Below are 11,338 nucleotides of genomic sequence, written 5' to 3'. Positions count from 1 at the left end.
CTGCACAGTTTCCGATGCAGGACCAAAAGTTAGTACCTAGGTAATTTTGTTCGTCCTACCTGCACTTGTGAATCATGACAAAGTTGCCATGCTTCTATGTAACACCAGATACCGAAAGAAACTATTTAGATACATCGGACACTGTGCATTGTAAAAGTGACTACGTCTGCAAGAATTTGCATTCAATCACCTATAGCCGCGTCTAAACCAAAAACGGCCAACAAAAATATTCAAATGTATACAATTTCGCAAAACGGCCAAAACTTCATGATGTCAAACAAAGGGGAAAATCCAAGAAAGTTTGAAAATCTGCATACCTGATGAAAACGCAGCATCTTTTCTGACAATCTACACAAAGTTACGTGTTGTAACACTTTTCAAAGATTTATTGCTCTTCTTTTAAATTTTAATATATAGATGGCCGAAAATGTGAGCAGCGTAACAGACAGCACATTTTCGGAATTTACATAATATTAATTGAGAAGTAGAGCAATAAATCATTGAAAGCGTTATAATACGTAACCCTTTGAGGATTAATGCGAAAAAATTCGAGTGATTATAATTTCTACTAAAAATATGACCGAAAATTTTACTGTCTGTTACGGCGACAAAACTATTCCAGTTATCGTGAAACCACCCTGATAAGGTCAACGTGAGTTGGGTGTGATTTGTTTTCTTGAAAATTCAACTCAGTTGGCTTTGTCTCTAGTCGTCGTCGCTCTCTATTCGTCGTCTAACGCAAGGGCGTATTTCTATTCCCACATAAGCCGCGAAAAGCAGAGAGTAATACGGAGAACAAGGCTCACGGGGAAATCGAGATACACCCCTACATTAGAGTGCTTTGCGATATATCGATTGATCGACCATTTAAACCTATGAAAAAGTATCGATAGACAGGGTTTTCGCTGCGAACACCTTAATAATCGATTATTTACCACAGCTTCAAATGGGGAAATATCTATAGATCGCAAAGCACGCCACGCCACTGTGTAGTGTGTGACAGAGATTTTGTTCATAAATGACATGGCTGTCGTGCAAAAGGGCAAAATAGCAACCTCCAATTTTGCGAGATTTTTCCTAGAAAAACCGGGAGTATTTCGGTGCAACTGTGGGTCCGCAATCGGCACACATATTTCACCCGCAACATTTTGTGCCGAAGTTCACGAAACCAACCGTTACGTCTGCCGCAACCCCGCGATTATTACTACGTTTGATTCCTCTTTTCCTATCGCGGAGGCGAACGCAATCTATTTCCACGCTGTTCCCAATCTGCGCCCAACAGTGGAGCTACGGCTTAAGTGAAATCATACAAGTTTTCGATGCGTGGCGGAATTGAAGTAAAAATGAGCTCCGGGAAAGCTCGCTCAGTCCGACAACACTCTTGCGGAGACAAAATCATCCAACATTTTCTTCCGCCTCCGGATCCAGATCACAAGAATAATAAGTGCTGTTTTTTTTTTTTTGGAATTGAAATGGCTTTATTTGGATTGCATTTTGCAAAAAGGAACCATTAGCATTGCAATGTTGCTAAGATTGTGCAACTTCTTTTGTCTTGGAGGAAAAACCCGATTATCCATTAATAGTTTCTATTTTACTCGCTAAAAACTGTAAATTTAAGACAAAAATTACCATCTAAATTTAATAGTTTTTCACGATTTCCGCACTTTTATTGCAAAAGATGAAGTTGCACAATCCTAGCATCATTGCAATGATAGTGGTTCCTTTTTGCAAAATGCAATCCATTTATACAGGAGCCTTTTTAAGGCTAGGTACACGTTATATATTTACATTGTGCATAACTTGGGGAAAAGTGTATAAATGAAGTATAATCATATGACAAAAGAGGTTTGATTTTCTGGTATTTGAGGGTAAATTGATAGGTAGTTCGGTAAATTCTTTAAGTGTGTATCTGAGACAGCATAATAATGTCTCTTTGAGAGCAGAACTAAATTTTTCGATCTCTCATTCTTTAGTAGTAATCTTAGGGGTTCCGTTTTTCTATTTTAAAAAGTAGTGATTAAGTTCATACTATACAGAATCCCGGATGATTTGAACGGAAATTTGAGAGATGATGAACTATGTTTAGGATTGGAGGTTTAAAATAAGATAATTTATACTAGTTTTTACCAGCGCCTCATGCATTTTAGATCGAAACAATAGAATTATGGAATTAAATCACAGTTTTATGCGGACAGCCACAGTTGGGATTAAAACTTGTAGCGGGTTGTAGTTTGACGCGGTAAAAATACACAAACCTCCGACAAAATTGGGAAAAATAAATGCTGCGTTTGTTTTGCTCGGGGCGTTTTCTCGAATTCCTTTTGAAGTAATCGCTCTGTTTCCATTTTGATTGTTTCCGTCGTCTCTGCACCTATTGACAGCTTTCAATTGCATTCAATATTAATGCTCAAATTTCAATGGGCAGTGGAATACTTTCATTTCAATCTGCGTTTTACTTTTTTTAATATGTAACATTAGTTTCCCTGCGCAGGCAGGCAATTGTGTGGATGAGCCGGACTTATTGGTTCCTAATCGCAAAATTAGTCCAACTGGACCGCGTTCGACAATTCGAACCAAGCCACATCAGCTATTTGCCAAATTTAACTAGACAATTTAATTTCTCACAAGTAGTGTGTAAACTCACAGGCGCCAACGCGCCAAATGCGCCTAAAAATTCGGTCATGGCGCCTAAAAAATGAAGGCTCTGCTTCAACGTGGCCTCAAAAAAGTGCCGCCCCCCTCCCCTCTCAAAAAAAAATAAGAAATCCTAATTGTTTTGTTTGGTGATTTTTCGAAAGTTACAAGCTACAGCTACTACTCCTGTAACTAAAACATCTTGCGTCTAACTTTTTACATAATGCGCTGTGATATCATAGGCAAAAAGTCAATTTGGCCCCTAATAAATCTTCAATGGCCCCTAAAAATTGAGCTTGATGGGCCACATGGCTCCTAAAACTTTAAAGTGAGTTTCGAACACTGCTCACAAGAGAACGTTGGTGCGGGTTTCTTTTGAAAATGTTGAGAATTTGCTTCGCACCATACAGAAATTGTACTGAAATTTGCACAAAAATGCTCAAAACCGTTTTTATGTGACGAATTAGATTGCTAAATTAAACTTGGCAATGTATGATGTGACTTGATTCCTTTCCGCTTAACGTGGTTCAACTATGGTTCGATATGTACCAGCCTTGAATACAACATACCTGCCTGGATGGTTAAAACTTTCACGTAATTGTCAGTAGCGTGGCGTGCTTTGCGATATATCGATTGTTATGCCGTTTAAACCTATGGAAAAGGGTCGATAAACTGGGTGTTCACATGCAACACCTTAATAATCGATTCTTTACCATAGGTTTAAATGGCAGAACAATCGATGTATCGCAATTCACGCCACGCCTCTGGTAATTGTGAAATAAGGGGTGGGCTATGAAATCACGATACTTCGACGAAAAAATGTGTCCCGAGCGAAGACGCGTCTTGCAAAAATAAACGCATTCACTCCCCTCAACGATTTACCGCGATAAAAGCGATTTTTCCCCGTGCTTCAGAAGCCCCGGTGGCACTAACACTGATTTGGAAGGCAGGGGGAAAAAACGGAATGTAGTCGGTAAATAAATTATCCGAAGGAGCAATTTAGATATGTTGAGTTCCCTAAGGAGTATCCGCCAACCTCCACTGGGCCGATTTATCATATTCGCTCACAGTATAATAGAATCTTAAGTCTTTCCACGGAATCCGGAGGCAAGCTTCACAAAGGGGCCTTTCGCGCCCACTGAGATATACGACCCGTTTGTTTAGAGCCAACATCTAACCTTAAATCGCCTTAAAATTGAGCACAAGTCCTTGTATCCATGCCGCTGTAGATTGATGGAAAGCTAAAACGTGTATTTCGTATATTTATTGAAGTGCCTTTTAACGTATTAGTCTTATTTGAATCAGTGAGAACGAAAACACACCAACTCGAGAAAATGAAAATAATCAAAACACACACAAAACTGCACAGTAAGCAAAGAAGTTCGTTTAAGAAAAATATTTTTGGTGCCGGAGGACAAATACTTTAAGGTCGCACTTTAAAAGTCCAAGTTGTAACCGATGCACTAACTTCAATGACTTTCAGTAAAATTGACTGTCTTCGATGAAAATAAAGCATTTTCGAATTACCGAGTTGGTGTATCTTCGATCTCACTTATTTATTTTTCACAGAGAGTGGAAAAAGTAAAAGAAAAAAAAGGGAAAAATTTTGGGCTTTGAAAAAACGTAGCAACGAAGTTAGTGAGAGTGATTGTAGTAATTGTTTATTTTACAGCACAAACTAATTTTTTTGAAAACCCGAAATTTTTTTTAGTAATTCTAGACTGATATATGCTAACTTAGGAGTGATTCATTTTTTTGGGGATTGATACTAAGCCTTCCTCACTAGAATGGAGATGTTCCATGTGTAAGGGATTTGCGATTTGACCATTGATTCTTGTGTAAAAGTTTACGAGAAACACGATGGTGCCATTGATTTTCTCTGCAGTCAACTTCCAAGCTCAAAAAAAGCTCTCAAGTTGAGGCCAAAATGGAGGGGATACCTCACGCTAATCTGAGAGTCCACCTCTACATCAAGACAAACTCTCCATGCAAAGATAGAAAGCAAATACATTGACAGGGCTGCCACCTTATTTAGGGACTCTTAAACTGAAATCACGGCAACCCTGTCTGTGTATTTGCTCCCTACCTTTGCATGGAGAGTTTGTCTTGATGTAGAGGTGGACTCTCAGGATAGCGAGGGATATCCCCTCCATTTTGGCCTCAACTTGAGAGTTTTTTTTTTTTGAGCTTGGGAGTTGATTTCAGAGAAAACCAGTGACACCATCGTGTTTCTCGCGAACTTTTACATAAGAATCAACAGTCAAATCGCAAATTCCTCACACATGCAATATCTCCATTATACTAAAGAATCTATCTTTTTTTTTTATATCAGATAACATTGTTTTTAAGTAGCATAAAGCGGAATTCAAGGCAAAGCAGGACACAGTGCGTTGATTATTGATACTCATTTTGGGTCATTTATTACTGTAACGTCTTGTAACTAGAAACTTCTCTCGCTTTGTCTCATTAAAAACAACGTCAGACGGGGTGGCGCGGTGGCGTTGGCTGGTTCCGCCTGAGCTGCCTCGTATTAGACAACAAATATTGGATCCTCCCTCTACCTGCGGGCAAAAAGTTGGAGTTTATGGTGTTTTCCCGCAGCATCATGCTCCGCTGAAAATGTAACCGGAAACCGCTGTCTGAGAAAATCGTGCTCCCAAAGTCTACCTCTAGCCCGTTTCAATCAGTCTATTTCCTATCATGAAAATAGATCGATAAGCAAATTGTTCAGACGCACTGGTCATAAAATGTTGTTTTACCAATACCAAGCACCTCCATCCAGTATTATGGTGTAATCGTCGTTTGACAGAACAGCGTAAACCAGGCTATCTTCAGTGCCTGAATAGTGGGAATTAGGTCGCTGAAGGATCTATTTTTGATTAATTCAGCCATCTTAGGTTCCAAGGACCTATAGAAATAGAATCTCGAGAATATTTATTTTCTTAGTAATTAATTTTACTGCATCTGCGATAGGTTGTGTGATTCCTAAAATAAAAATTTTATTTGGGCCTTTGCTTGATTGTGAGTAACCAATTATTTTCGTTCCAATAGTGTAAAAAAAGCAACTGAAATCATTATTATAATTATCAAAAATTAAAAATTAATTTGGTGGAATTAATAAGGTGAAAATTCAGGATTTCATCTTGATGAAAAGTTTGCAACAGGCGCATAAGAGCACTCGCTGTTATTCTCGCTTAAATGAAGCGAGATCACTGTTATTTTCAACAAAAGTAAGCGCGGGTAAAGTATTTTTTTTTTTTTTTTTTTTTTTTTTTTTTTTTTTTTTTTTTATTTTTACAAGTAATGCACTACCAATGCTTCTATTTAAGAATATTAATAAATTGGTAAATCAAGAGAGGAAAATTATGTGTAATTTTTCAATATTTTTTCAAATGACAATAGTCTATTCAGAGCATGCCTGGGCGTACAAAGACTTCCAAATTAGAAGTAGATGAATGCTGACTGCGCGAGTTCCAATAATCGCGCCCAACTTGGTGCAGCCGGCCGGAGCACAACGCATATTAACGCCTACAAGACTGCAAGAATACCTCACGCATTGCACTTACACCATGGTGCATGCTAAGCGTATATTAGCGCCTACTAGACTGCAGGAATACTTCGCGCATTGCACGCACGACATAGTGCGGGCTTCAATCGTTGAATATTCGTTATTATTCCTTACCGTGTCCGACCTTACGCAGCGCACACCGAGTCCGACCAGTGTGCATCGCGAGCCTGCAATCCGATGATCGCAGGATCGTGGAAATTTTGCACCTTCGCCCAAATATAAAAGAGACCCTCCGTCAAGCCCTTGTTGGTAGGTGGAGACTTCTAATTTTAAGGCATCATTACTGAACTCTGAATGTAACTTCTTTTCGGCTGTTGAATGACGTATTAACTAAATCGTTCGAGAAAAAATTGTTGCTTCTAAAACTTGATGGATCCACTGTTCGAGACGTATATCTTAACATCTTAACATCTGACGAGGATAAGGTTCTTCAGAGATATCTCCTCAAGAACTTGTGCCGGATAAGTTGCATTAGGAGCCCAAAAATAAGTTCAGAAATCAACTCATGAACTAGATATTTACCAAAATATTTGTAACATTGATCAAATGAAAGCCAGAGTATAAAAACTACGTCCCTTGATTATTGCCCATTTAACTAATATTAGTTGTAAACACTTGTACAGTAGATGACTTCCATTCTTCTCGTTGAGTGATTCGTGATCCTTGTGACATTTTGAAGAGAAAACATGTTGGGCAGTGCTTTAATTCATACCTTGTCTAGCGGCCTGCTAATAACGCGATCTCCCGTTAAAGAAGTATTGCTACTGACAATACTGCCGTGCTAAGGAAGAAAGCCGTATGAACATTCGGGAGTTGCCAAATTTTCCCGCATGAATCATGTTCTTTCGAGGAAAGTCATTCATATTTTTCCTTGAAATTTTCAGATATTTTAAATTAAATCGGGAACAAAACTGTCTGAAAAATTAGAAGGAAAATATTCAGAATTTTCTCAGTAAACTCGTTGGTTATTGAAGGAAATATGGCAACGCCTGAGGGCTCATACGGCGTTTTTCCTGAGCACGGTAGAATAAGCCGCAGTGTTAGGTATTTTGCCTATCCACTGAATGAAGGAGTTTCTCTGAGGAGTTTGAAATTTATGCAATTCGCGTTACGCGTTACTCTTATGATTTTAGGTTAAGATTGGACTCTTATGGTTTTAGGTTAGGGATTTTAGGTTATGATCTTAGGTTAGGTTAAGATTAGATAAGAACTGCATTCTTTTCTTAAAATTTCGCTGTTGTAGCTTTTAAACAACGATGTTTTTCGATGCACCACAAGGCATCGTCTGCACCCTCCACCTCTTCTCCAGACCCGGATGACGACGAAAGATGCGGGGGAGTTATACTGTTCGACTCATTAATATCCTTTGTTTAACAATTCTCGGATAGGTTATGGATTTTTACTCGAGAGTTTATTGCATCAGCACCGGACGCGGCTCGTATTTCGTCCCGGAAACGAGAAGCAATGTTTTTGTTGCAAGTCTTTCGATATTTTGTTCCTTTCCGACGCTTCCTTTTAATTATTTCCTTCGCTACAGCCCCTTTTATTCCTTCTATCTTGCAATGCTTCGCTCCATTCATGCCCGGAACTTTTGACCGGGTCCATGGAACTCTAGCGTGAAATAAACTGTCTCGTAGAAGTAACATCTAACGTAACGTAACATGCCGTGTTGCAATCGATAGATGCTATGAGTATTGCATCACAGAAAAGCGGCATATCGACGGTGTAAGTCGGCAATCACATAACTCGATTTGCGACGTCGCAGACTTCCTGTGTCATACTTTATTTTTTAAACGGAAAATTACTCAACGGGAATTCTTTAAAACTGCCGTGATTTTTCTTCTCTGTGCGAAGAAAATTCTGCAAAAACTTCAAGGAATGATGTCAATTCGTTCCCCTTTAAAAAAATAACATACAGGCGGAGATTTTCAGACACCGCATACGAGTTATGTGAGTGCCGACTTACACTGCCGATATGTATACAGCTTAATTCTCAATGATATAGCAATGAAAAAGGTGAAGTCATCGTTATTGCTTGGGTTCATTTTGATAGAACGAAGAGTCTAAATTGTGACGTCTGAATTACAATAATCTGACTAAATTTTGCTATAAAAGACTATCCTTCATGGCTCATTCATAAAAAACACCTATCTGCATTTTTTACAGGAGAGTTATTGTCATAAATATTGTTTTCATAATTATGAGCCGGAAATAGTAGTTTCTCATTGCTAAATGTAACTTAATCCATGACAATATAGCTTCGAACCCTTTACTTCTTAATTTAATTTAATTTAATTTAATTTTATTTGTGACCTCAAACGAAGAGAAAGACATAGTAGGATTAGATGATTATATACAAAGGTAAGCAAATGAAAGACAAAGTTAGGATTTGATGAGAGACAATTTGATAAAGACAAGCATAGCGACATGTTACGAAAACCTCAAGCGGATGAAGGGCCCAAGAAGGAGGTCACACCGGAATTACCTAGTGGTATACCATCGGTGACCTAGTGGTATACCATTAGTGGACCCTTTACTTCAGTCGCAATTCACTGTCAAATAATGCATCATTCCTAATTTGTACATTTTATTACCTGTAGGTAAACACAAACACAATGTTGGCCTCTAGTAAATACATTCGCGTTTAAAGTAAAAAAAAAAAAAAAAAAAAAAAAAATGAAAAAAGGCAAGAACGATTTAACGAGTGATAAAAATATATGGTAATATGTTGAAACATGTTTGCCACAATTTTAGCACAAGCTAGTATCCTGGACCTTTTTTAGTGATCAGGTCCGTGAGGATTGATCAAAACAACATTTTGTCTTGATTCAGCTATATATTTCAATTTTTCAAGAGCGCATCAGTACTTTAGCTTTGAAGATTTTCCTTCACCTGCACTGGAAAAAAAAAATCACATTGGATCTAGAGTCGAGACTCTTAAAAACATCGACAAGAAAAAATACTCTTGATTCAAACAGATTTAAGCTTGAATCAAGAACCAATCCTCTTAATTTGAGCGGATTTCCTCTTGATTTAAGCTTAAATCTGATTGAATCAAGAGTCCTTTTTCTTGTCAACGTTTTCAAGAGTCTGGACTCTAGATCCAATGTGTTTTTTTTTTTCCCCAGTGTGAGTGGTCCCCTCAACCGATGCTCACCTGTACCACAAGGATGATGATGGCAATGCCTTTCGCTCATTTTGCAGCCGTTTGAGCACCTTGCTTGCCGCCAATGGTCTTAGTGCCTCTTTCTCGTCCACCCTTCTCCTCTATATTGGCGATAAATTACGCACAGAATATGAAAAGTTACAGAGGAGCAGAATAGAGGGAGAACAAGCGAAAAAGACGGAGGAGTTACCGGACGAGAATCCTCGGAGCGTAAGGGGATTTCATTACGGGCGCTCTATGGCTAAAAATTCCGAACGTCGCTCCTTTTATTAAATTTCACATCACTTCTAAATTGACGCGAAAAAGTTTCACCGAGTGACAATGCCGCAGACCAGAGCTCACTCACTCACTTGCCGGTCTAACCACTGTTATATCTTGGCAAACCCCACCCTCAAGTCGCATATCCGCGAGTGGTTCTCTTCTCCAGAAAGTGCAACTTCTTCACCTCGCCAGAGTTCACTTTCAAAGAGGCCTGTTCTGTTGAGTAATCTGCCGTGCTAAGGAAGAACGCCGTATGAGATCTCAGGCGTTGCCAAATTTCCTTTGATAAAAGCCCAATTTACTGGGCAAATAGTGAATATTTTTGCCCAAAATGTTCGGATAATTTTGTACGCAATTTATTCCAAAATATCGGAAAATTTCAAGGAAAAATATGCATGAATGTCATCAAAAATACACACTTTATCGAGGGAAATTTGGCAACTCTCGGATGTTCATACGGCGTTCTTCTTAAGCACGGCAGTAATGGAAAGAAGGAGAGACGGTTTGAGATTTAGCATCGGTAGCATTATGTTTACGGGGGTTTCTAAATTCATCTAAATATTTTTTTATCTCCTCTCATTTTCTATTTAATGGCGCTAAAGACGTGATTCCTGAACTGATGCGTGTCAAAAGAGTAGAACCAGACGTGGAAGGGGGGGGGGCATATTTTGAGACTGAGAAAAAATATAGCATTGTCTCAATTTGCGATTATAAAGCACGTTGCAGTTTGCTTAAAAATACGTAAAACTTATCACAAAATGCCTGGACACATCATGAATGAAGCAGAAGTAGTAACTGATGATGAGATGATCAGCTCATCTTCACCCAAGTAGCAGTGATCGCGATAAATAGCGATTTTATCGGTTGGTTATCGCGATTATATCGAGATTATATCGTTGGCAATATATCGAGATATTATCGCATTAACAATTGCGATATATGGCGATTAAACCGCTACACATCGCAATTTTTGATTCGATAAAATCGCGATCAATTTTCGTCGATAAAATCAAGATTAAATCGCCATTTATCGCGATTCTTATTTCGAAAATATCGCGATAATTGAAGGGCGATTTAATCGCGATTTTATCTCGATAAGATCGAGGATAATCGCTCAGACGTTGATGATCCTAGCGATTTTATCGCCGATAAAATTGCAATATATAGCGATTTTTCCGTTGAGAGATGCTACTTGGGCCGGGACGTCACTATGATACCATACGTGTTTTCGGTTCGGGTACAACAAGCAAACGATCTTTCGTTCGCTTGTTGTACTCGATACAGCGAAATCTTTCGCTTGTACCGAGTTCAAACCAAGCATTTTTCGCACACTTCTACAACGCGGAGTTTTAATCCTCCAAAAGTAAGCACTTATTACAATCTCAATTAAGTCTTTCAACGAATCCGATCGTGATTTTTCTCTTTATTTGCAAATATAACGGGGAGGCTCATAAGACTGCTACTTCAAGATGTTTTGAATTCCCTTAGCGTTCTCATATTAACGTGTCGTTTTCAATTTTGGCAATTGCGCGATTTGAGAGCTGTAATTCCATCGTTGTTAAGCTAAAGGTTGCGTTTACAAACGATAATGAAGAGAAGCTTAATTAGGGCGATTTACTCCAAGCGTGCACTTACTCTTAACGCTGTTTCTTGCAGCTCAAGGAGAGCTTTCCTCTCTAGCCTGCATTTGACACGCAGTAGTGATTTCC

The sequence above is a fragment of the Bemisia tabaci genome, chromosome 6 (genome assembly GCF_918797505.1).
Source record: "Bemisia tabaci chromosome 6, PGI_BMITA_v3".
NCBI lineage: Eukaryota > Metazoa > Arthropoda > Insecta > Hemiptera > Aleyrodidae > Bemisia > Bemisia tabaci.
Note: the sequence above shows the minus strand (reverse complement) of the source record.